Source organism: Pelobates fuscus, chromosome 5 (genome assembly GCF_036172605.1).
Source record: "Pelobates fuscus isolate aPelFus1 chromosome 5, aPelFus1.pri, whole genome shotgun sequence".
Classification (NCBI taxonomy): Eukaryota; Metazoa; Chordata; class Amphibia; order Anura; family Pelobatidae; genus Pelobates; species Pelobates fuscus.
In genome coordinates, this window is record NC_086321.1 from 264,491,596 (window position 1) to 264,518,147 (window position 26,552).

Below are 26,552 nucleotides of genomic sequence, written 5' to 3' on the forward strand. Positions count from 1 at the left end.
TACATATGTGTATGTGTATATACTTTTATATACACATACACATACATGCATACATCATTATTAAACGTGTATTTTAATATTAATATATATATATATATATATATATATATATATATATATATATATATATATTAATATTAAAATACACATATAATGATGTTAATTATATATATATATATATATATATATATATATATATATATATATATATATATATACCAAAAAATCCTGCACTCCACCCAAAACAAAATAATATAATGCCCGGTGCTGAATCCAAACATAGAAATATAAAGCAAGGTGAAGATGGAAAGCACTCCAAGGACTTCATTAAAATATAACCTTTATTCGATCTCCAAAATAAAACGGTCAACGTTTCAGCCTGATACACTCCTGTCCTGAGGAAAGCCTGAGTGTATCAGGCTGAAACGTTGACCGTTTTATTTTGGAGATCGAATAAAGGTTATATTTTAATGAAGTCCTTGGAGTGCTTTCCATCTTCACCTTGCGTTATATATATATATATATATAATAAAAATAATCAATAAATAAATTGAAAAAAATGTAATAAAAAATACAAATAATTATATACCTGTTTAAATTCATTCTAACTGTATTTTGATATTAATATACATATATATTTAAATCAAAATACATCTAGAATGATGTTATAAATACATATATGTATCTATATATATATACATATATATATATATATATATATATATATATATATATATATATATATATATATATATATAGCTATATATAAATAAAAATGATAAAACATATATATTTTTACATAATTAAGTCATTTTATTAATTACAATATCAGGGACCTGTCTGACAACCCAGGCACAAAGTTCAGAGAATTTGGTTCGCAAGCCTTATATTTAACTCTGTAACTTTTCAGGGCATCATAAAACCTGCATTGTTTACACACAAACAAATATAAAAGCTAACTTTGGTCAGTGTTTGTGACTAAGTGGCTACTAAAAAAGACTGAGCATACCGCATTTGTAATACCTTGGGTTGTCTACTTTTGCAAATGGTATGCTATCATGGGGGTAATTTTCATTCCTGGCCTACCATACGGTCTCAAAGGCAACATAACCAGTCTGGCAAATTGCAATGTGTTTAAACTGAAAAATATAATGTGCTATATTTGACACTATAACTTTCCAAAATACCATAAAACCTGTACATGGGGGGTACTTTTGCACTCAGGAGACATCGCTGAATACAAATATCTGTACTCTATTGCAGTAACAGCTAACAGTATTATGACATTCACAGTTAAAATGTCATGCAGAACTAAACTAAACATTTTCTTAATTTATCAATGTTTTTAATATTTGTTCATATTACATTTTTGTTTAATAAATAAATATTTGATGTGAAATGAAAGCCCTGTTTCTCCTGAACAAATTATATATAATAAGTGTGGGTGCATGTAAAATGAATGAGGTGAATTATGGTTGAACAACATGTAATGAAAATTCCAGGTTTTGTTTTGTTTTAATCTAAACTTGTACAACTGCCACCATCCTTAATGGGTTAAGGCAAGTTCTGCTTCTTTTTATCAAGCTAACAGAGAGTGAAGCCTGCCTTAAGCTCCTCCATTTGTCAAGGAAAAATACATATGACAAAATAGTCCCTACTTTGTCTTATGTTTTAAAGATGAGAAGAGGAAACAATAGGAGAAAGGTACGTTTCAGGTGACAGAGACTCTTTAAATATGACATTATGGACATTTTAAAAAAATCAGTCCATATTCAATTCACATTTTTCATGCGACACAACTCTATGCAGAAATAACATTATATTAACATTATGATAGGTTAAATTGCTTAAATAGGAGCAATTTTCAGAGCAGCATTGCACAAAAGCATGTGGGTTGCAAGAACAAATATAAATAACTTATTTTAACAAAATGTAGCTTATTATGGGTCGGGTTTTTCATAAAACCTATGGGTCTGATGGCCAACTTTTAAGTATATTTCCCAAGTTGACTATGAGAAAGAGTTTGTACACTGCTCATTATTCAGGCTACAGATCTGAACACTGAGCAGCATAAAAAAATAAAACAATTGAATTTTAAAATCTGACATTATGGATAATTTTAAAAATGAATCCTTTTTCAATTCACGTTTTTCAGCAACAAAACTCTATGCAGGTATAACATTATATTACCATAATGGTAGGTAAAATAACTTAAATACAAGCAATTTTCAAGACAGTGTTGCACTAAAGCATGTGGGTTGCAAGCACCATTATAAATATATTTTTTTTTTAACAAAATGTAGTTCATTTAACCCCTTAAGGACACATGACACGTGTGACATGTCATGATTCCCTTTTATTCCAGAAGTTTGGTCCTTAACCCCTTAAGGACCAAACCTCTGGAATAAAAGGGAATCATGACATGTCACACATGTCATGTGTCCTTAAGGGGTTAAGGGGTTAAGTTGGGTTTTCAGTAAAACCTAGGGATCTGATGGCCAACATTTAAGTATTTTCCCTCAGGTTGACTAAGGAAAAGAAATTGGACGCTGCACACTATTCAATTCAGGTTACATATTTGAACACAGAGCAGAATAAAAAACACGTATTCTTTACAATAATTATACAACAAATAAATAAATAAATAAATACACAAATCATATATGAGTGTTTTAGATACCATTGACAAAACAGAGGTATTTAAGCTATAGGTAAATACATGGAGCACTGTCATTAGTTTGATATTTTTTCTATATGGCTGATATTTTTATTTCATCTAAAATTAGGTTGGCACTTTAATCATTATTATTATTATTATTATTATTATTATTATTATTATTATTATTAATAATAAATAATACCCTTTTCCATAAGAACATGATTATGACTCCGGACCACTATTTGATAGGGCTGAATCAATATAAAATAATTATATGAGCTAAGAGTATTTGAGATTGTATTTTCAATTCTACGTCTCTGTGCTAGAAAACATTGGTATGTATTGCTTCCGAGTGATTATGTCAAGGCATATATTTGTATCTGGCACTTTACTATTTGAGAGTCTAGGGTGCAACAAATGGTAAAAGCATAACCCTGGTACATGTATGGACCAACTATTTGAGGATCCTCTAGAATAGTATAAAAAAATATGGTAAACTCTTACAGCAGCAGACAATTTCTCTCTAGACTGTAAGCTCGTTTGAGCAGGGTCCTCTCCAAACTATTGTTCCTGTAAGTTTTTATAATTGTCTAATTTATTGTTAAATCTCCCCCCTCTGATAACATAGTTTATCAACAACTGCTTTGGAACTAAAGTGAAACAGGCTGGCTAGGTTTGACCTATTCATGTTAATGCACTCTCAGAGAGTTAAAAAAAAAAATCAAGCACAATGGAAAATAACAAATATACTCACATTTAACCCCTTAAGGACCAAACTTCCGGAATAAAAGGGAATCATGACATGTCACACATGTCACGTGTACTTAAGGGGTTAAAGTTCCTGCATTTCCTTTAAAACTTCAGGATATGCAATTAGCTCTTACAAAACCAGGAAGTGACTGAAGCTTACTATACTTTATATGACACTAATAATATTTTGACCTAACCAGTGGTTTAAAACAGTGGTCTTATGGAGTTGTGGTTCAATTTTTCTATTTCTGCTGCTGAAGGCGACCAACTAAACTTCAACTCCCAAAATATGTTTGGTAGACGGAAAAAAAAAGAAGGAAAGGGGAAAAATCTAAAACAAGTATGTCAAACTTGAGATCTGTTTTTAGAGATATAATTAAGTTTAGGTCTCCTTTTTAGATATGAAATTTTTTATTTACTATTTTAGTTTTTACAACATATTAGGTTGATTAAGTTGTGATGTTTGCAAATATTTTGTAAATTATATTAATCACTTTGTCCCTATTATGCATGCCTGCTACCTTTCATTTTTTGTAGCAGAGTAATTGAAAGTAAAATGTAGCCCATGATTTCAACATACCTTAACATTTCTGACTTCTCTGACTCCTGCAGCAACTGTTGTAGGTCAAAACTCATGACTTTATTCTGTCAACCATTTAGTGGTAAGGAAGGAGTGAGGATTCTTAGCACAATACCTGTTTTCGTTCCTAAACGGCAGTAGTAGCTTTCACTGCTTTCCATTGTACATTAACTGTCGACTATATTGTATAACAACAATCAACTATATTGTACATCCAAACGCAGTGTAACTGACAATTGCTATTAAGCAATTTTTGTCACCATAAATATATTATTATTATTGTTATATATAAAGTGTCAAAATATTCACATGGCAGAACAATGGGTGTACAGAGAAACAAGTAGTTGCATCAGGATAGGCTGTGCTATAACAAAGTATATATGTTATAAATATATAACCTCAAGTATTATTTGAAGGCATTATCTGAAATATTTTATTGTATGAGATCATATAGTCTCAATGTGTTACTCCTCCCATATTTATGCAAAGCATGAAATAAAAAAATATACTTAGTAAAATATTCAGCTTATTAGTGAAGAGGTTAAAAACATTTAACTATCTCAGTGTTTGCTCTGCACAAAAACAGCTTTGTTTAAACACTAAAAATATGTTTCAGAACTTTGTACAGCATTACTTAACCTGGGAATACCAAATAGGTAACCCTAATTTTGCAAGTGTACATTGAATGTAAATACTTCTGTAGTATGCTTGGCATATATATGTGTTAAACTAAGTGTCTAAAAAAAATTGCGGCAAAAATATGCATATTGAATCTTGCCATTTAAAGATGATACTGCCATGATTTGCAATCAATACTAATAATGGATCCTTCTTTGTATTGCATTATATGGACCAGTGGTCTGTGATGAGTGATTCAATTTATTTTTTCCACAGGATTTCATCAACCATTTTATTGCTAAGTATTTCTTTTTTATCACAGAGTAAGCCTTATCCCTTGGTAACAATATTTCATTGGAATACAATAAAATATTTTTTTTCCACTCTCAAGAGACTCTTAACATGGCAGTGATAGCATTTGTTACTGGACTATAAATTCCTTCTGAAAACAAGAGTTATGTTACCGTGTTGATCAAACGAATGTTAAAGAACTACTCTTCAATTACCTAGCCATCTTCGATAATGTAGGAAGGACATTGACTGAACCACATAGCCCAAATTGATCTACAAATCTATAGCAAAGTAAAGATAATTCAAGTACCAGAACATGTTCTTGATGTAGAAACACACTCTCACATTAAAGCTAATTAGTTAGCCTGTAGCCATTACAGTGGTCAAGCTTTAACTATCTGATTAAATATATTTTCTGACCTCAAGCAAGGTCTCACTTAGCAGATGTTTAGTTTGCAAGATAACTACTTATTCAGTATATGTGTAAGTAGACCTATTTTAGCTATCTCCTGACACTGTGTTGGCAGACCTCAAGAATGACATCATTATATTTAGTGCTTATATTCTTCTCTGGACAGAAGCTATTTTATCTCTTCACTACTGAACATTTTGTTTGAAAAAAAAAAAAAACTTTCATAACATTTATTTGAAACATGAGTTGCATAGCTAGAGGTGCAGAATTACTGGTGGTGCAGCTGGTGGGACTGCTGGTGTGGCAGGAGGCCTGTAGATGCCTGTTGTTCTCATGGGTGCCACAGGGGTCTTTCCTAGCTGGATGTTTCCATGTGGTAACAGAGTCCCACACAAGTGTGTATAAGGTTAATGTGATGTTTTTAATATACTTTAACCCCTTAAGGACCAAACTTCTGGAATAAAAGGGAATCCTGACATGTCCCACATGTCATGTGTCCTTAAGGGGTTAAGCTTGAAAAGAGGTCACCATGTAATCCGCTATTTATTTGTTTTTATATCTATGTATCAATATTCTGAAAATGAGCCAAAACCTGAGAATTCCTTTTTTTTTTTTCCTTCTTTGCACAAAAAAAAACAGGAGTTGATAAACAATGCAATATTTACATTTTATTTACCATGGATTTACCATGGAACAAGTAAGTCTTTGATAATTGCTGTCTATTTTTTTCTTTTCCCCGTCTCAATTTGAACTTTTCTGCATTAATATATTGTTTTGAGATGGAGGAGCAAAGTTTAGGAATTCTAAAAAGCTACATTACATTAAAGAGGAACTGTCACCATTTTGGTTTTGACTGTCCTTTGCCTTTCTAGTAACTGCTATTGAAGGGTAGAAAGGCCAAATTCCGCTGCTTGTTAATTTGCTCAGTGTCATTAAGTTCCCAAGATGCACATGTTTCCCTGAACAGACATGTTCTGAGAATCATGGGATGTTTAGAACTGATGTAAGGCTGTTGAAGATCAACTTCATATTTGCTTTCAAATTTTTGGAAAAACTAAAAACACAACTAAAAGGTAGCATTTAGTTAGCAATTAGAATGTGCCATTACCTTCAGAATGACAGTTCCACTTTAAAGTGTCAGTAATGATTTCATATAGTGTAATTTGGTTTTGTATGAACACTAAGGAAAATTCAGACATTCACTACTCTGCCCCTTATTGGATTAAGAAGATGGAATTGTGGTTTTACTGTCCAGTTATGCCGAAAGTGTCCCACTGCCATTAGTGGTTTTATCACTGATTATTCTTAAATGGCATATCTTGTGCACATGTGATATATTGTGGAGTTCTCTATGCATTCCTAAGTAGCCTCAGTGTGCATATGCTGAAGACAGTGAGGGCAAACACAACTGATAGATACATTCCCGATTATTTGCTCTGTCAGTAGAAAGGTGACAAACCCAACAACACGAGATCATCTCAAATTCAAGCTGTAGAATGTTTCTTTACACTTTTTTCAGCCAGTCGTGGGGCAGTAACAATACAAGTGATTGTCATTGAACATGTGCACAGATGAGAATTAACTATTGGGACCTCCATCTGTTGTCAATAAAGACTGTCTGCAGTTTTGAACATCTCAAAATGTATTTATATATATATATATATATATATATATATATATATATATATATATATATATATACCAACAGAAATAAAGTGAAGCATACAATTTTAAAATTGCGCGGTGTTTAGACTGTAAAATAGACCTTTTTTTTAACTAAAATTAGAAAAACAGCAATATATTTATATTTGAAATGATTATGCTTGTAGGGTATAGCTACTAACCAGCTTCATTTGATTCCAGCACCAATTATAAATGAAGTGTAAAACAAACAGGAAGCAAATATAATTTTCACTCTTACCAGTATTGCACTAAAATGAACACTCTGAACACCATAACCACAACAGTGTATTAATTATGGTGCACCCACCCCTATCTCCCAGTGGTTAAACCGTTTTAGTGAATTTTGAATTCTTCAGTTCCACCGGACTCAACTCACTGCTTCCAGTACAGCTCAGTGAGAGCCAAGTGCTCTCTTCATTGAGATAGACCCATCAGTGTAGGGCTTTGCTCATTGGCTGAGATCATCTGACCTACTCATGAGCTTCCTACATTCACTGAACAGTAGTGAAGGAGGGGAGCAGCACCAATAAAAAACTGAACGGGTTTAAAAAAAAAATATTATAAAACGTCTTTGTTTGGTCTACTTATTTTGGGTGGTTAGAAAAAGATACACCATTGATTGTTGTTTTTATTCTGCATTGATTTTGGTTGTTATATAATGCTGTGTTCACATTTTCTGTATTATAAGGAAAAAAGAAGAGAAAATTACCCAATTTTAATGGATTTTAAAACATGCCATATTTTCCGTATTTTTGTTATGGATAGGAGTGTCTACTGCCGTTCCCTATTTTATTATAAAACATTTACCCTTCATATTTTCAGTTCTGCCTGATTCACATTCAGTTGGTCCAAGGCTGTCCCAAAGCTGATTTATCTTGTGTTTCATAATAGGAACTTTGTTTAGCTGTTGCAGGCCTTAGTGTAAAATAACTTAACTTTGGTTATGCCCTTACAGGGGGGGCCAGGGACAATATGTTGTTTTTCTTGTGCTTATTGTAATGTACCAACGTTTCTGTTTAACACTAAAAGAAAATGCTAGTTGCTGTCTCCATATATATTGCAGTTATACAGTGGGATGTCCAAATGTAGGTCTGCAGGTTTTATGCAGACATCAACAGTTTACCACCAGATTTTGATTATGAATAAAAACTCCTTATTGAGTACATGTCCATGAAAAAAAATAAAAGAAAATAAAAAATTAAATAAATAAATAAATAAATGTGCATGGGTGGGGGAATAATAGATCTAAAGCTGATAAAGCACCATCAGAGTTGTACAAGAGTTAATATCTACCTTTTGGCTTCCCATGCTCTATGGGAGGAGGGGAAAATAAATGTTTGCCCCAGGACAAACCATACATTAGTTCTGCCACTGCATAGCTAATATACAAATGTATGATGAAATAGCAATTGTGTGGGTAGATTGCTGTGCAAACAAAATATAAAATGCATTAATAGCAGTACAGCATACTAAAAATGACAACAGAGTGTAAAAAGGCTGAATTTGAGCAGAACACCACATAAAGCAAGTACAAATAAACCAAATATTTCTAAAATAAAGTTGTTTTTACACGTTTTATAGCAATCTTTATTATGCTAATGTAATGCTAAGAGGCACAAGAGGCATGTGATACTATACTATTGAGATCTGTGCATAAAGAAGTACACATAAATATTGGTATAAGGTTTGAAACATAAGAAAAAATGATCTTATATGATACAAAGTTTGTCAAGAAAATAAGCATTTATATATAAAGATTCACTTTGTTTACATAGGAATATTTTAAATGGTGAACATCTCTTTTTTAGTACAGTAGTGGTTGCTAATAAATCTTTTAAAAGGTTAACTCAAAGTAATTATATTTAGATTCATGTATGCTATTCTCAGTACCAAAAATATTATGGCTGTCTCTAATTTCTGTTTTTGCTAATTTATTGTTTTTTACAACTATTTTATTTATTATAATTTGCAGGTTTTAGTATGTAACAGAAAGTGTAGGAATAATAACAGTTATGAGAAAAAGGTAAAAATCGACATGGGATGGGTTAAGAGAAAATGGACAAGGAGAAAATTGCTACTGTAATATTTTACTTTTTTTGTCTACACCTATTGGAATATTGAAATCTGTTAATGATATATGATTCATTATGTAATATGCTTTACTATAAGGGGCATTGTATGGTGATGTAGGTCAAGTATTTTATCTGTCCTTATGCACATTTGTTATATATTAGCCATGGATTATATATTGTCCAGTATGCTGTTACAGTGTTCAATCTTAGTGTAATTTCTTCAAGTGAAAGTATATACTGTAAAGCTTGTTATATACAGATAGAAGTTCAGTTCTAGGTAGCAAGCCCTTCTAATTGGTAACAGTACAAATTATGGCAGTTGTACAAATGTGGTGATTTTTTTTAACTCCTTGTGAATCTATATTGGGATTGTTTTCCCATTAATAAATCTCCAAATGAATAAGGTTTTAGGTTCACTCCCAGAAAGCTTTGTGAGCACCCCATCCCATAAAGGCTGAATCCTCATGCACCATGAATCCTCATCCTCTGAAATCTTGCCCCCCCAAACTCTTGGAATACAATGATGAAATGAACACAGTAAACATTTTGCCATTTTGCAATTATTAACATTTTTAAAACAATACAATTAAGAAACAATAAGGAAACTTCATAAATCAAATAACAACTAAACAAAATAGTGCAATTGCTCTCTCTCTTTTCTCTCCCTCACATTGTTTTCTTCAATATTATGTACAGTGGATTGTTTCATTTTTAGGGGGGGGGAGGGAGAGGTGGGGAGGATGCTTGTAAGAGCTATCTTAAGTTGGCCACGGTATAATCACACTCAAAATAGTACCAAATTGTTAATAGTATAAATAAGAAAGTGCTTAATAATGTTTATGGGACAAAAACAAGCTAAAAGTAAACTTTATCCATCAGGCTTTTCTCTCAAATAACTGAAGTTTCTGTCAACTCATTGTGCTTCTTAGATAATCCTTAATTGTATTTCAAGACATGGAGTCTCATACTGTGCTTAACTCTTTCTTTACGTCAACACAGCTGCAAAGCAAAAAACAATAGGAAAAAAAATGCCAACATATCCCAGTATCCCAAACTCCACCCCTCATGAAAAGGCATCCCTATATCAGCGTAAACCACACACTCAATTTTCTCTTTCTTTTTTTTTGCATTCTGGCAGCTCCCAGTGACTGCAGAATACTAATTTCAGTTTCCCTGTGGTCAGAGCCGGATTAACATAGGGACTGATGGAGCTGCAGCTCCAGGCCCATGCCTCTAGAATAGGCCCATTGATTTAAAAAAAAAAAAATTAAAAAAATGTTTTTACTACTCTTCCCATGCTCTTGCTTAAGTATGGAAACTTAAGAGGGATTTTGGGTAACTGGTGTGGACCATCTTATTCTTCATGCAGACACCCCCCCTTTTGGGGATTTTCACCCCTTTGGGCAGTTCTGATTACATGATTCACGTCAGTGACCCACCCTTTTACCCCACCCACCAGAATTCTGCTTTACCGGACACTGCTGTTAAGGGGTATGGATTTACTTGAAAGATGAAAGCGAGAGATTAGCATAGGGTATGTGTTTTCTGATATCTATATCGTGTGAGTTTCTCTCCAGCACCACCTCCATCAGATACATGTCGCTTTGGAGGTATAACTGGTTTAGTATTTTCTGTCGATAAGATTCTGTAATTAGGCCCATCATAACTATCAGCACCAGGCCCAATGGACTCCGGCCCTGCCTGTGGTGCTATCTCGTTCCACCTGGCCCTTTTTTATTTTATTTTTACTAGATTTTAACTTGAAAGTGTTCATAGCAAATGCAAATGAGCTTTACTGCATTGGGCAGTATAGACTCAGAAATGGAAGAGTGCCAGATCACTACCTCATAGTGACCCAAATCTTATTTAGGGTCTCATGAGGAGGCTTTTATGGAATCAGCCTTGGAGTCTGCCCACAGCTCCTCATAATGACCTTCACATGGGACCCATGCTTCATAGCTAGGGGGTTTGCTCACTCTGCAAAGTATATGGGCAAACCCCTGTCGGTGACCTTACCTTGTCATCACGTCTCTTTGTTATTTCTGGTTCTGTTCTTATCCTGTGATGTCTGAGTATCTGGCCCTGGACTGCTGCACACCTGCTTTATGATCATATACTGTAACTTTGCCTAAGATAGGTGTGAAAAAAAACTACCTGCCTTTATAAGCCCTGCCTTGCCACTGCCTCCTTGTCAGATAATTTTCCCCCCTCATGGATACTGCTCTGTTCATTTGACTCTCAGCCTGTCTACTGTAATTGCCTGATTGCTGCCTGCCCTGACCATTGATACCATACCCGACTTCTCTCTTGGATTTTCCTAGTCTGCTCTACGTATTCAGAAGCACTGTTCCTGTAAAGCCCCATTGCACAGTCTCTCAACCTTGGATATTTCTACCTTGAGTCTCCTCAGGGTGTGCCTTAACTCTGCACTACGGACTCCACCCCAAGGTAAGATCCTGACAACCCCCTAGCCCCATCCCCACCCCTATGCAGGCTCAGGTCCCATGTAAAGTTCATTATGGATCCCTTGGGGGATCCACTTTTTGATCTAGATGAACTGCACCACTCTCGGTTTTCAGAGTGGGTATCTGTCGACTATATTGCTCAGTATTTGCAGTTAAGGGTCAGGTATCCCCTTATCAAGGCCATATGGAGTAAACTCGAACCCCGTCCCTGGGTTCTGGGCAAAGTATGTAAGATGCCCAAAGTGGACCCCAAGATGGTCCAAGTTCTTGCTAAAGTGGGTTGTAATTCCTTTAAAGGCCTGTCAAGGCAAGTTTTTAGACATAGTTACATAGTTATCTAGTTACATAGCTGAAAGGAGACTTGTGTCCATCAAGTTCAGCCTTCCTCACGTTTGTTTTTTGCTGTTGATCCAAAAGAAGGCAACAAAAACAGTTTGAAGCACTTCCAATTTTGCAACAAACTAGGGAAAAAAATCCTTCTTGACCCCAGAATGGCAGTCAGATTCATTCTTGGATCAAGCAGCTATTACCCTACATTGAAAAATTATATCATTGAATATTCTGTTTTTGCAAGTATACATATAGTTGCTATTTGGACATCTGTATGGACTCTGATAAAACCGCTTCTTCTGGCAAATAATTCCACATCCTTATTGTTCTTACAGTAAAAAAAAACTTTCCTTCTTTCTTCCAGTCTAATTGCATGACCTTGTGTCCTATGTAAAGTCCGGTTTGTGAATAGATTTCCACACAATGGTTTTGTATTGGCTCCAAATATATTTGTATAATGTTATCACATCCCCTCTCAGGCGACGTTTTACTAAACTAAAGAGGTTTACATTTGTTAACCTTTCTTCATAGCTGACATATTCCATTCCTTTTATTAATTTTGTAGCCTGCCTCTGCACTTTTTCTAGTGCCATAATATCCTTCTTTAGAACAGGTGTCCAAAATTGCACAGCATATTCAATATGTGGTCTTACCAGTGATTTATAAAGAGGCAAAATTATATTCTCATCCTAAAAATGAATGCCCTTTTTCATGCATGACAATATCAACTGCTGATTGACATTGCACATTGTTGCATAGTTTGTTGTCTATAACAATTCCCAACAATTCATTTTCGTGTGTTGTTATCCCTAATTCACTTCCATTAAGGGTATACGTTGCTTGTGCATTCTTTACGCCAAAGTGCATAACTTTGCATTTTTCAACATTAAATTTCATCTGCCATTTGAGTGCCCAGTCTATCTAAATCCTTCTGCAGCAAAGTAATATATTGCTCATATTGTATTACTTTACAGAGTTTTGTGTCATCTGCAAGCCCTAAAACATGACTTTCAATGCTTTTTTCAAGATCATTTATAAACATGTTAAATAGAAGGGGTCCCAGAACAGAACCCTGAGGGACACAACTTGCCACCTCTGTCCAGCTTGAAAATGTATCATTAATGACAACTCTTTGTACTCTATTTTAAGCCAATGTTCTACCCAAGAACATGCATTTTCATCTAGACTGATTTCCCTGAGTTTGAACACTAATCTATTGTGGGGAACTGTACCAAATGCTTTGGCAAAATCCAAATAGATCACATCCACTGCAACACCCTGATCTATACTTCTACTTACTTCTTCGTAGAACACAATCAAATTCGTTTGACATGACCTGTGCTTCATAAAACCATGCTGATTTTTGCTGATAACCATTTTCTTCTCAAGGATTTCTTGATTATCCCTTAATAACCTTTCCAATATTTTCCCAGCCCCAGAAGTTAAGCTCACAGGTCTTTAATTTGCAGGCAAGGATTGTGAACCATTTTTTAAAATAGGAACCACATCTGCCTTCCTCCAATCCTCCAGAACACTTCCTGAAAGAAAAGAATCTTGAAAGATTAAAAACTTCACTTATCAGCCGAACGCCGCACTAAATACACTTCAATATACATTCCTCATAAAAGGCACGAATGCACAAGTGGGGAAAAAGTATCGAACGGCCTGGAAGTCCAGCGGTGTTCGTGCCGTCGAGTAGCCGATTTTAGTTCCAGGCACTCGACGACCAAACACCGCTGGGCAAAAAGGGAATCCAAGATGGCCACCGCCTCGTGGTTGGTAGCTGAACGACCACCACCCTGTGAATCAATTAACAGCTGATGGATACATTGTTGCAATTGGTTAATGGGAGCCACACGACCCCTTGTGTGTGGGCTCCCATTCGGTACTTTGTTCGTTTCACAAACAGTTTTGAAAATCACTGTTCGTGAAACTACCATATGAATGCTAGCGGCTTTCATGCCACTAGCATACAAATTCCCTCTTTCACATTTTAAGCAAACACATCAAACATCATATATAAACCATTTAGGGCAACCCTCAAAGATAACCAAAATAGTCTGAAGTGGCTAGGTTTGCCACACTGGGTTTTCTTACTATATATATATATATATATATATATATATATATATATATTTATACACTTGGATGTGTGTGTTTTTTTACATATAGAGTTTCTCCTTTCTGTTATACATTATATCATTGATTTATATATCTTTTTTGGGTGTTGGTGAGACACTCTTTATTCTATAATATTTTTTTATAGTAGTATTTTTTTTTGTATATAGTAGAGAAACTATGCCTGAAATGGGGTGTTAGAGCAAGCACAACTGACATACATGAGCAACAATTTACTGATTCTGAAAAAGGGTGGCCAGATGAAAACCATAACTAATCTTCATTCCTTGAATGCCGTGGTATGTTACAGGCACTTCAAGATGGAAGGGATCCATTTCCTGTACAATTTGTTCCTCACTGGTAACTGAATGGTGAAGCTGGACCTCAAGGATGCATACATCACAGTCCTGATTGCCCCAGAGTCAAGGGACCTTCTGCAATTTCATTGGAGAGGACAGAGATGGCCCTTCAGACTCTCATCAGCACCTTGGTGTTTCACCAAGCTGTTTTAACCAATTATGGCATTATTGCAGGGCAGATAGGTCAGGCTGATAGATACCTGAACAACATTAACGTGGAGCGGCTGCAGGGGCCAGCGGTTGAGGAACGAGTGCTGCACGCCATTCACTTGCTGTGTTCTACTAAAGAACAGTGGACCTTGCCTGCTGCTAGGAAGACGGCTTGGCAAATCACTCGCTCCTGGAATGCCGAGGCCCACCTGTCACCCAGTGAATGAGTGCAGCATGCATTGACAGGTTATTTTTTTGTTGTTACATATTACATGCCCTAATAATGATAACGTATATTCATTCATTTGCATGCTATCCTCTAATATTGATGACTTGTAATATTGCCTTTGAATGCTTAATTTATGCTGGCTTATAGTTTGCATTTACCGTGTGACCTACTTTTGAACCATTGGTTCCTGCTTTATGTCTAACTGGGGTCACATCCTGTCCTTGTGTCTTTCACAGTGATGTTCCTCGGGACTGAGCTATTTAGAGGTTCCTGCACTTTCCCATCTGTTCTTCATTCCATGCCCAGCTGCTGTTTGTCTCGCTGTATGGAAAAATCTGTTTGCCCTGGCTCCGTTTGACGGTTTATCTTCCACTGTTTGCTCATCAAAGAAAGAAAAGTTGGGGGTCTGGTTTAGGTTTATGTATGAGTGGAGTTTGAGAGGTTACATGCTGGCATCCTCTTTTCCTATTGTTTTTTTCTTCACTGTTGTGTTGAAGTAAAGAAAGAGCAAAGCACAAAATCCGCCTTCATTTTTTTTTCATAAAATCTTTTCAACATGAAATAGCAAAATAATGTAATTATCTTGAGTTTCGAAAAGGAATATTGAGAAGTTGCTATAGTTACAGGACCAGAAAGAAATAACATACATTGCAGTACTTATTTCAGGGAAACAAGTCATAAAAATCAGAAATGCTATACATAAAACTTTGTCATGTTGTGCTTCCCAAAGTCGGCAGTATAATGGAATCTGTGTGCCTGTACTGTCTCTACATCTCAGATAGTATTGGCCAGATTTTGCTACATTGCCAAATGCAATCTTTGCAGTTTTTTGTTTTTTTTTATCTGTGGTATACTCTGAACAGAGTCATTAAGAGCAAGATCCCAATTGTGTGCCACACAATTTATACATTATACACTGGGTTCTCTCTTGCATATGCATGCACAACAAAATACAGTACACACTTGCTGCTCCATCATATCCTTGTTCTCAACATTTTGACAAATCCATTTTTTCTCCTTAAATGCAGTGGACAACCTCTCTTCAAGACCTGCAGCAAACCTAGTTTAGGTTTGTTGATTTTCACATATATTTCATATTATTGTCTATTGTGAATTAACAAACAACTTGACTAATCTGATAAACCTTGGTTATATGTTGGATTGTATCTATAATAATAGAACAAAAGTGCAGTTTTTATTTAATCCACAATCTGATTTTCTACATATTTGAGAATATGTCAATTAGCTTGTCTTGAACTTTATTCTTAGATACCTAACATAGCCTTTTGGTTTTTCAAGTTGTTACTTCAATATAGTGCGATACAAGCTCTACAATGGACATAACATTTTCTTTGTTGACATATTCTAAACCCTGGAATGGTTAATGTCACATAAAGAAGGCAATATGACACTTGCCTCCAGAAGGAATTTGTATTTCTCCTTAATTTTCCTCACTAATAGTGTCATAAATGTGTCATTGTTAAAGTACTATGCAAGCATTTAAATGCTGTTGAAATGTTTAGTGAGTGGATATCTATTGGCTATGATACCAATCTCTAATACCACTTACTCATACTGCACTGTAAGGGGCTAAACTAGGGCCAGTAAATAGTGAACACGAGTAACAGCACTCATTATCTGACCTTGTAAATAACAAATACATTTACAGGGTACAGTTGCTTCAGCTTTTTGTTGTGTTATGTGGTTAGTTTTGAAAAACACCTTCCTCCCAGTGGGTGTGTGCATAAGTGAGCCTGAGGTAACAAAAACAGCTATGAAACTGTTCTGTCATGAACACAAAATTGTAAGTGACAAATACTACTTCCTGACTAAATGAATGACACGATGTTGTGTAACCAAGTCTTCCAGTTGTGAATGTCATAACTCATTGTTATGTGAACATTCTTTTCGTTGCAATAAATATTAATATTCTGCAACAACTGCCCTGAGTGAAGTGAGTTTTGTTAGCAATAACACACTGTCAGAAACAGACAAATGAAATATGGAATATACAAACTTTGTCAAAACATAATTGAAAGTATAAAAAAATGATATTGCATAATTAACCTGATTTTCAAAAAAAATGTTTACATGAGTATATATCATGTATAGGTACCCCAGGTCTTGTTGATCTTGCACACTGAAAGTACATTGATGATTAAGTTGTACTCCACATTTGAGTCTGTGCTAAAAAAATATAAAATAAATTTTTTTTAGGCTATATTGGTGAGCAAATTATACGTTAATGAGTTTAAGCAATGTCTATTCAACAGAACCGTTTGTTAATTACTTTGAAAATTATTTTTCACACAGATCACTCTTTCCACTGAAAACTGTGAAAACTGATATATGCTAATTTATGACTATTTCCTAGAAACTACCTTTAAATAGGAAGCAAAACTCAGCATGTGTGTTTTAATTAGTCTTTAAATATTCCTAACTTTGAAAGAGTTCTTCTAATAAAAGAATCATAAGAATTATACACATTGTTTTAGGAAAATTGAGATTTCTAAGGACTGCTGGATGCAATTAATTATTGTGTAATCTGCAAGAATATGCTTGCCTGTGTAGTTTTTCAATTTAACTCACATTAATAAGGACAATGTTAAAGTCTGCACTGAGTGATTGACTATGCCAATAATAAGAGTATGGTCATTTCTAAGAACAAAAATCCAGTTCAGCCATTTTCTCACTAATTTAAAATGTTATCTAATTAAACACAGAAACAAGAGAAAGCCTTAATACAGTTTGGTTTTTAGTAAAGAAAATTAATTGACCTTAAAGGAACACTATAGCGTTAGGAATACAAATATGTATTCCTAACACTATAGAGCCATAGTCACCGTTTAGGTGACTAGGGCTCCATTCTGCAGTGAATAAATGGTTAATTAACCATTTATTTGCTTACCTTAACCCAGCGCCGGGCTCCCTCGGCACTGGTGACCTCTCCTCCACCATCAACGTCAGTTCCGAGTGGAGCCTAATGCGCATGCGCTGCCAAAGGCACGCGTGCCTTCAAACCCACCCACAGGAAAGCATTACTCAATGCTTTCCTATGGGGATCTTTTTTAATGCTGGACTCCATGAGGACGTCCAGCATGAAATAAGTGTGATTTACTCTGTGTAAATCGCGGAAGCAGCCTCTGTTGACTGTCAGGGAGATGTTTTAAACTAGGGGGACCTGGCACCTAGACCATTTCACTGAGCTGAAGTGGTCTGGGTTCCTATAGTGGTCCTTTAATAACTGCATCAAGATTTCTTGGTCGTAATTAACTATTTTTACACATTTAAACATTTTGATAAATGGTTAAAAGTATCTCTACTTTAAAATAAATTTGCAGCAATATTTGTTTCACCTTCATTAAGTTTTCTATCCATGACTTTTAAAAATGCAGATGGGTGCAACAGGATGGACGTCAATTATTTTTTTGCAGTTCTTTTGAGGAAAACATGTGTAATTAAGTGAATTAAAAGTGCATTCAAAGTGGATTTCAAAATTTAAGGGCACTCCAGATCTTAATGAAGCATTTTTCCTCTATTTTATTTTTCAAAATATGCAGTTTTCCACAGAGTGAGTCTGTGTAAGTGTACTCAGCAGTCTGTGTGTGTATATTTAGCAGTCTGTGTGTGAACTCTGCAGTCTGTGTGAGTACGCCACAGTCTGTATGTGTATGTACTCAGCAGTCTGTGTGAGTGTACTCAGAAATCTGTTTGAGTGTACTCAGCAGTCTGTGTGTTTATATTTAGCAGTTGGTGTGTGAGTGTATTTAGCAGTCTTTGTGAGTACTCTGCAGACTGTGTGTGTGTGTGTACTCAGCAGTCTCTGTGTGTATATTTAGCAGTCACTGTATGCGTGTATTCAACAGTCTGTGTGTGAATGTGTTCAGCAGTCTGTGACTGTATTCAGCAGTCTTTGTGTGTATATGTATTGTATGTATGTGTTGGAGGTACCAATAAATATTAGCTTAATTTTATCGATAATCGATAAAGTTGTTGTGTAGGAAGGGCCCTAGTGCACTGCTTTGCCCGAGGGGCCGATAACGCTGTTAATATGGCACTGCTTGTGTGTGTCAGTGAGCTTGTATTTAGTGAGCTAGTGTGTCAGTGAACTTCTCTGTAGCAAGCTAGTGTGTCAGTGAGCTTGTCTGTAGTGAGCTAGGGTGTTAGTGAGGTTGTCTGTAGTGAACTTGTAATTAGTGAGCTTGTTTGTGTCAGTGAGCTTGCCTGTAGTGAGCCTTGTATGTCTATACAAGTGAGTTTGTCTGTAGTAAGCTTGTGTGTGAGTCAGAGAGTTTTGTCTGTCAGTGAGCCTAATTGTGTGTGTCAGTGAACTTGTCTCTCTTTGAGCCTGTGCATCAATGTGCTTACTGTATAATATATATATATATATATATATATATATATATATATATATAAATGAAGAAATAAGGGAAGCACTCTCCGGTCTTGATAAAGGGTCAATCGGTATTTTATTCCCAAAAAATGATTTACATTCTTAGATCGACGTTTCGACCCCACAGGGTCTTCCTCAAGATCAATGTAAACACATACAATTACCAAATATATAATAAAATAAAGAAAAAGGGAAGAAAAAAAACCCAAAAAGGGATGTCTTATATAAAGACCGCCCAGAGGGTAAATACCCAGTCCAATCTCAACAGTAGTATAGTTGCCAAAAAAATAAAAAAGCCTTTATTGAAATCTATTAAAAACCTGGGTTATCAGTGATGGACAGAATAATATAGGGAGAAATATGTATGGTAGGAACAGGGCTAGTCAGGAGCCTAATAGCCAAAAGGAACCCTCACAAAAAACGGAGAGGGGATAGAAGGCAATATGTACTCCCATACATAACTCAGGTAACAAAGCAGTAAGAGAGAACAGGGAAAGGGAGAAACACACACTCCCAACCAAACAGTAGTGCTATGCTAATACCCTATCTCCTATAAAACACCTTCGTGGGTGTTCTAATCTAAATGCTGTCATAACATCTGAATCCCCAGGTTACACACACATGCTAGAAAAACATAAATGAAAAAGGTGCTCAGAGCAAAGTGCTCAAAGAGTATTAAAAACATAGAAGAACCCGACGTACGTTTCGGCGTGACCACACGCCGTCCTCAGGGGTATCAGCAGTGAGCAGAAACTGTCCGGGTGGTAAATTTATACCTTAAGCTCATAAGCTTTATTGTAATCACCTGTGATTGTGTCTAAGCTGCTCTGGTCCTCCTGCGAATGGGGCTGTGGGGGTGTGGTGTAACACACCATAGTGTCAGCCCACATTTCTATGTCAGAGGTGGCCAGAACAGAAAGCTGAACATAATCAGGTGGAAGGGAATTAACCCTTTGAGTGCCCCGCCCGGAACAGATATAAATGGATACTTACTATGTCTAAAGGGCAGTATCCATAGCTTAACAATTAACCCTTGGAATGTCCAAATTGTGTCATATAGGTCAAGTATGTGGATTGATTCTTATGGCTGTATTGTGTAGCTTTAGTACAATTAAAGAAACAACTTATAACCGTTGTAAACCAGTAAGGGATAAGTACAATGGCTATATGGGCAATCATACACAGAAGCCGACAATTATTTTTGTTTTTGCCACTGTAAATAGTAACCCATTAGTTTTGCAAACACAAAACAGACCCCTAAACTCTTAGACCTATAATACAAGTAAAGTGAATGGACATATGAACACCAAATATTAATAGAAATAAATAAAGAATATATACATATATACAGGCATAACTTAAGATACCATTTATTATCAGAATTATTGCAGTACTTTAAATAAACGGGGAATATGAAAACCCTTCATTTAACCCCAGGGGAGATAGCGTTTTGAGATGGTAAATCCAAAACGCCTCTCTTTGTCTTAGTTTTAGGTCCCAGTTTCCTTTCCTAGGAGGCTGTGGTACATGTTCAAGACCCATGAACCGGATGCCTGCCGAGGAGTGATTGTGATGTAGATGTAAATGCCTTGAGACGGGTGTTTCCAAACGTCTCTTGACAGAATTTACATGTTCACGTATCCTTAGCCTAAAGTGGCGAAAAGTCTTGCCTACATATTTTAGGCCACAGGAGCAAGACAGTAGGTAAACTACTCCTGTTGTGTTACAATTAAAGAAGGAACGTGGTTTGAAATTCATTAAGCCCTTGCTGTCAGAGGCCCTCTTGGTAATAAACAGGCATGCACTGCAGTGACCACATTGGAAAGAACCCATTGGTAGGTTTTTTTGAAAATAACCTGACGGGGACATCATATTTACCGATGCAGCGTATTTTATTTTCCTCAGTCTTACGACCCCCATCTGTAATTAGGGTTTCCCGTTCAGTGTGGATTGCCCTCAGATAGGCTCTTTTCAGAACCCTATTTGGGTAACCTTTGGCCTTAAACATGTGACGCAGCTCATTTGCTTTTAATTTGAACTCCTCCATCGTGGAGCAGTTTCGTCGAAGTCTCAAATATTGGCCTATTGGGATACCGGATTTGAGTGATATGGGGTGATGACTAGACCAGCATAGCAGGTTATTTGAGGCTGTCTTCTTTCTGTACAAGGTTGTTTCAATTTTGCCTTCTTTAGATACCTGTAGTGCTAGATCTAGAAAGCAAAGGTTTTGACCCCCTACTTCACTAGTGAATCGTAAGTTAAAATCGTTGCTGTTCAGCAGACATACAAATTCTTTGAATCTCTCTGATGTATCAAGCCAAATCAAAAACACATCATCGATGTATCTTTTCCAATAGAAGATCTGATTAGTGTATGATTTCAGCTTGGGATCTGCCCTAATACACCTCTCCCACCAGCCTAGATGGAGATTGGCATATGAGGGCGCACAAGACGTCCCCATAGCTGTACCAGTGGTCTGGTGGAAGATTTTGCCATTGAACAGAAAGATATTACGAGTCAAAATGAATTCAAGTAATTCCATCACAAAATTCACATAATGTTCAGGTAGGTCAGTTTCAAGATTTAATAGTTCACGGGTATGTTTAATACCTAGGTTATGAGGAATTGAGCTGTAAAGGGCCTCCACGTCAAGGCTGCACAGGATAGCGTTTGGGGGTAAAATAAGGTTGGTCAATAAATGCAACATTTGTTTAGTATCTCTAAGGAAAGATGGTAGCTTCTGTACTACTGGGGACAGAATTTTATCCACATAAATGCTTACATTCTGAGTTAGGTTAGCACAACCAGAAACTATCGGCCTACCGGTCGGATCGGTTAGGGATTTGTGCACTTTAGGCAAACAATAAAAAGTAGATAGACATGGTTGTTTGGTGCACATAAATTCAAACTCATCCTGATTAATGAGTTGATGATTCACAGCCTTAGTAAGCATAGTTTTTAACTCAGCTTGGAACGCTTTTGTAGGATCTTTTGCTAGTATACGGTAAGTATTTTTATCAGATAGAAGTCTTTCAGCTATACGAATGTAGTGGTCTCGGTCAAGTATCACCACATTGCCCCCTTTATCAGAGGGTTTGAAAATCAAATTTTTATAGCTCTGTAGTTTTTTCAGGGCTATTAGTTCCTGAGTATTAAGGTTGCCATTAGGGGATAGATCAAAGTCATCCATTTTTATCTTATCTATTTCCCTGGTAACCATTTCCAAAAATACCTCCAGATTTTTATAATCCTGAAAATGAGGGGTAAACTTACTCTTGGGTTTCAAATTAGTATGTGGTATATCAGATTGTATAGTACCATCCCCAGAGTTAAGTAATTCCACCAGAGTGTCTAAGCACTCCAAGTCGTTTGGTGATAGACCCAAGCTTTGGGCCTTAGTTTCTTTACGTACTGCATGGTATTTATACAAGGCAAGCTTTCTCACAAAAAGGTTTACATCCTTAGTCCAGTTGAACTTGCTGAATGTTGGAATGGGTACGAATGAAAGACCCTTCTCCAATACGCTAAGTTCGGTCTGACCAAGGATGGTATCAGAGAGATTAATGATACGCAGAGAGGATGCTCTCATTCCCTGCGTCGTCTCTGACTTCTGCCCCTGTATCTGGTGTGCGGACCCTGAGTTAGATCCGCTTGTCTTAATCCTAAAAAATCCACCCCCTTTTTAAGAATACTTTTAGTTGGATTCTTAGGAGTAGGGGTTTGAGGTTTTTCAGTTTCAGTATCGGTTGATTCGTATTCAGATGTACTGAATTGGTCAGAGTCTACTTTGGACCTCTTTTTAAAAGAACGGTAAATTCTACCTTGTTCAAAGTCCTTTGTATCTCTCATATACTTCTGGTGTTTCCTCACTTTTATAATGTGAGAGAATTTGTCCAGATTGGATTTGAGTTTTATCTCTAGTGATTCAAATTGTGGTTCTACTTTAAAACCCTGGACCACATCAATCTCTTTATCCAGTTCTAGTTGGACATTGGATAGTTTAATAGACTCATATTTACAAATAATACTCATGAACGTATTTGAGCATTTAGTAGCTGCCTCATCCCATTCTTTATAGAAATCTTCCATCTCGACTTGTCTTGATGGAGAGGTCTGAACTCTTAACCCTCTAGGGATGATATTTTTAGAGATGTATTTCTCGAGAGTGGAGACTTCCCAGCTTATCTTAATTTGTTGTTTAAAGAGTTTAGTAAGCTTATTAAAGCTGGTGTGAATATTAGGGGGAGACAGTGTATCTAGTGTACTTTCAGTACTGAACACAGAATCAGCGTCCGCACACCACGTACTTGCGCTGGGCTTATTAGACAGAAAGCCTGCCATTGTGGTTTGGAAAACGGTTATAAAAACTGATAATAGTAATGGTGGTGACCACACGGTGAATAACACCAATTTAATTAAATAACAAGAAAAAGGAAACTCAAAAGGCTGGAAAGTGGGGGGGGGACACTATGCTGAATGTCTTTCAAAAATTTTGGCCTATCCTCCAATCAGATAAGCATCTGAAGGAAATTCTGCCATCACTCCCTTCAATTACAGCACGGAGGGGCAAAAACTTGAGAGATATCCTAGCACCTAGTCACCTCTCAACTACGTCCCCGTCAGGTTATTTTCAAAAATACCTACCAATGGGTTCTTTCCAATGTGGTCACTGCAGTGCATGCCCGTTTATTACCAAGAGGGCCTCTGACAGCAAGGGCTTAATGAATTTCAAACCACGTTCCTTCTTTAATTGTAACACAACAGGAGTAGTTTACCTACTGTCTTGCTCCTGTGGCCTAAAATATGTAGGCAAGACTTTTCGCCACTTTAGGCTAAGGATACGTGAACATGTAAATTCTGTCAAGAGACGTTTGGAAACACCCGTCTCAAGGCATTTACATCTACATCACAATCACTCCTCGGCAGGCATCCGGTTCATGGGTCTTGAACATGTACCACAGCCTCCTAGGAAAGGAAACTGGGACCTAAAACTAAGACAAAGAGAGGCGTTTTGGATTTACCATCTCAAAACGCTATCTCCCCTGGGGTTAAATGAAGGGTTTTCATATTCCCCGTTTATTTAAAGTACTGCAATAATTCTGATAATAAATGGTATCTTAAGTTATGCCTGTATATATGTATATATTCTTTATTTATTTCTATTAATATTTGGTGTTCATATGTCCATTCACTTTACTTGTATTATAGGTCTAAGAGTTTAGGGGTCTGTTTTGTGTTTGCAAAACTAATGGGTTACTATTTACAGTGGCAAAAACAAAAATAATTGTCGGCTTCTGTGTATGATTGCCCATATAGCCATTGTACTTATCCCTTACTGGTTTACAACGGTTATAAGTTGTTTCTTTAATTGTACTAAAGCTACACAATACAGCCATAAGAATCAATCCACATACTTGACCTATATGACACAATTTGGACATTCCAAGGGTTAATTGTTAAGCTATGGATACTGCCCTTTAGACATAGTAAGTATCCATTTATATCTGTTCCGGGCGGGGCACTCAAAGGGTTAATTCCCTTCCACCTGATTATGTTCAGCTTTCTGTTCTGGCCACCTCTGACATAGAAATGTGGGCTGACACTATGGTGTGTTACACCACACCCCCACAGCCCCATTCGCAGGAGGACCAGAGCAGCTTAGACACAATCACAGGTGATTACAATAAAGCTTATGAGCTTAAGGTATAAATTTACCACCCGGACAGTTTCTGCTCACTGCTGATACCCCTGAGGACGGCGTGTGGTCACGCCGAAACGTACGTCGGGTTCTTCTATGTTTTTAATACTCTTTGAGCACTTTGCTCTGAGCACCTTTTTCATTTATGTTTTTCTAGCATGTGTGTGTAACCTGGGGATTCAGATGTTATGACAGCATTTAGATTAGAACACCCACGAAGGTGTTTTATAGGAGATAGGGTATTAGCATAGCACTACTGTTTGGTTGGGAGTGTGTGTTTCTCCCTTTCCCTGTTCTCTCTTACTGCTTTGTTACCTGAGTTATGTATGGGAGTACATATTGCCTTCTATCCCCTCTCCGTTTTTTGTGAGGGTTCCTTTTGGCTATTAGGCTCCTGACTAGCCCTGTTCCTACCATACATATTTCTCCCTATATTATTCTGTCCATCACTGATAACCCAGGTTTTTAATAGATTTCAATAAAGGCTTTTTTATTTTTTTGGCAACTATACTACTGTTGAGATTGGACTGGGTATTTACCCTCTGGGCGGTCTTTATATAAGACATCCCTTTTTGGGTTTTTTTTCTTCCCTTTTTCTACAATTTCCAGGGTTACCCCCTTTTAACCAGTCCAGGTGACCTCTATACTCTGGAGGCTCGGCAGTGGGATACGGGAGTGTCTTTTCCTCCCCCCCCCCCCCCCCACTTTCCAGCCTTTTGAGTTTCCTTTTTCTTGTTATATAATAAAATGAATATTGTACTCACCAATAGTGACTGAGCCACCTCACCCCCTCCGTGTACACCCGGAAGTGAACTTGCGACCACGTGACCACGTGACCTACCATGATGCATGCGTGCTGACGTGCGAGTATGTTGCTAAGAAACCAGTAAACACAAAATAATATCGCAAGAGTGTCTGACCGGAGCAATAAGAAGATATGTGAATATATATAGACTGTGAATCAAGTAAGAATAGCTATAATAAAAAGCTATATGGGATGATCTGTACAGTGATATTAAGAGTTTTAAAAAAGTGAGCAATACTGTGCAAACACAGAGTAAAAAAACATAGACTCCCTACTCTCAGATTTGTGGCCATAGATCATGTTCCTCCGATGTCGAGAGGGGGTGACAGATCTAGGATATTGCTACAACGGGAGGCCCAATGGATATATCGTAAAAGAAAAAGGGGTGTAGGTTAGCGCTAATAATATATTGAACAGGCAGCGACCTTATAGAGGGTAACCCTCTAACCCTCTATACAAAGAATACAAGGTAGAAAACAAAGAAAGGTTGCGCCAATGTTTAAAAAATATAACCAGTAAAAACTATACAACAATAAAAGTAATAATAATAATAAAAAAGTTCAAATGTGTGTCTGAAGATCAAATGGTTTTTAGTCTCTAATTCCGCTGTGGGGGTGAATTCTCTTGTTGCTATGGTTCACACCGTCTCGTAATATGGAAGACACAAGAAAAGAGGACCAATCGTGCGGAGTGTATTACAGTAAAACGTAGTAGTATTAAATCTTAAGTATTTACACTCACATTTAGATGAGCTATAGCCAGCTCTGGGTTTTTAGGCATACAGCGGAATAATCCCCGCTTACAGGATTTGTTGATGCTTGTCCTTCAGGGGTTTGGTCCAACTTGCAGGAGAAGAAGATAAAAACAGCAGATAGTGCTCTCTGATGGTATTTTGAGTGATGAATAAAATAAGATAAAATATACTCACAAAAAGAGTGCA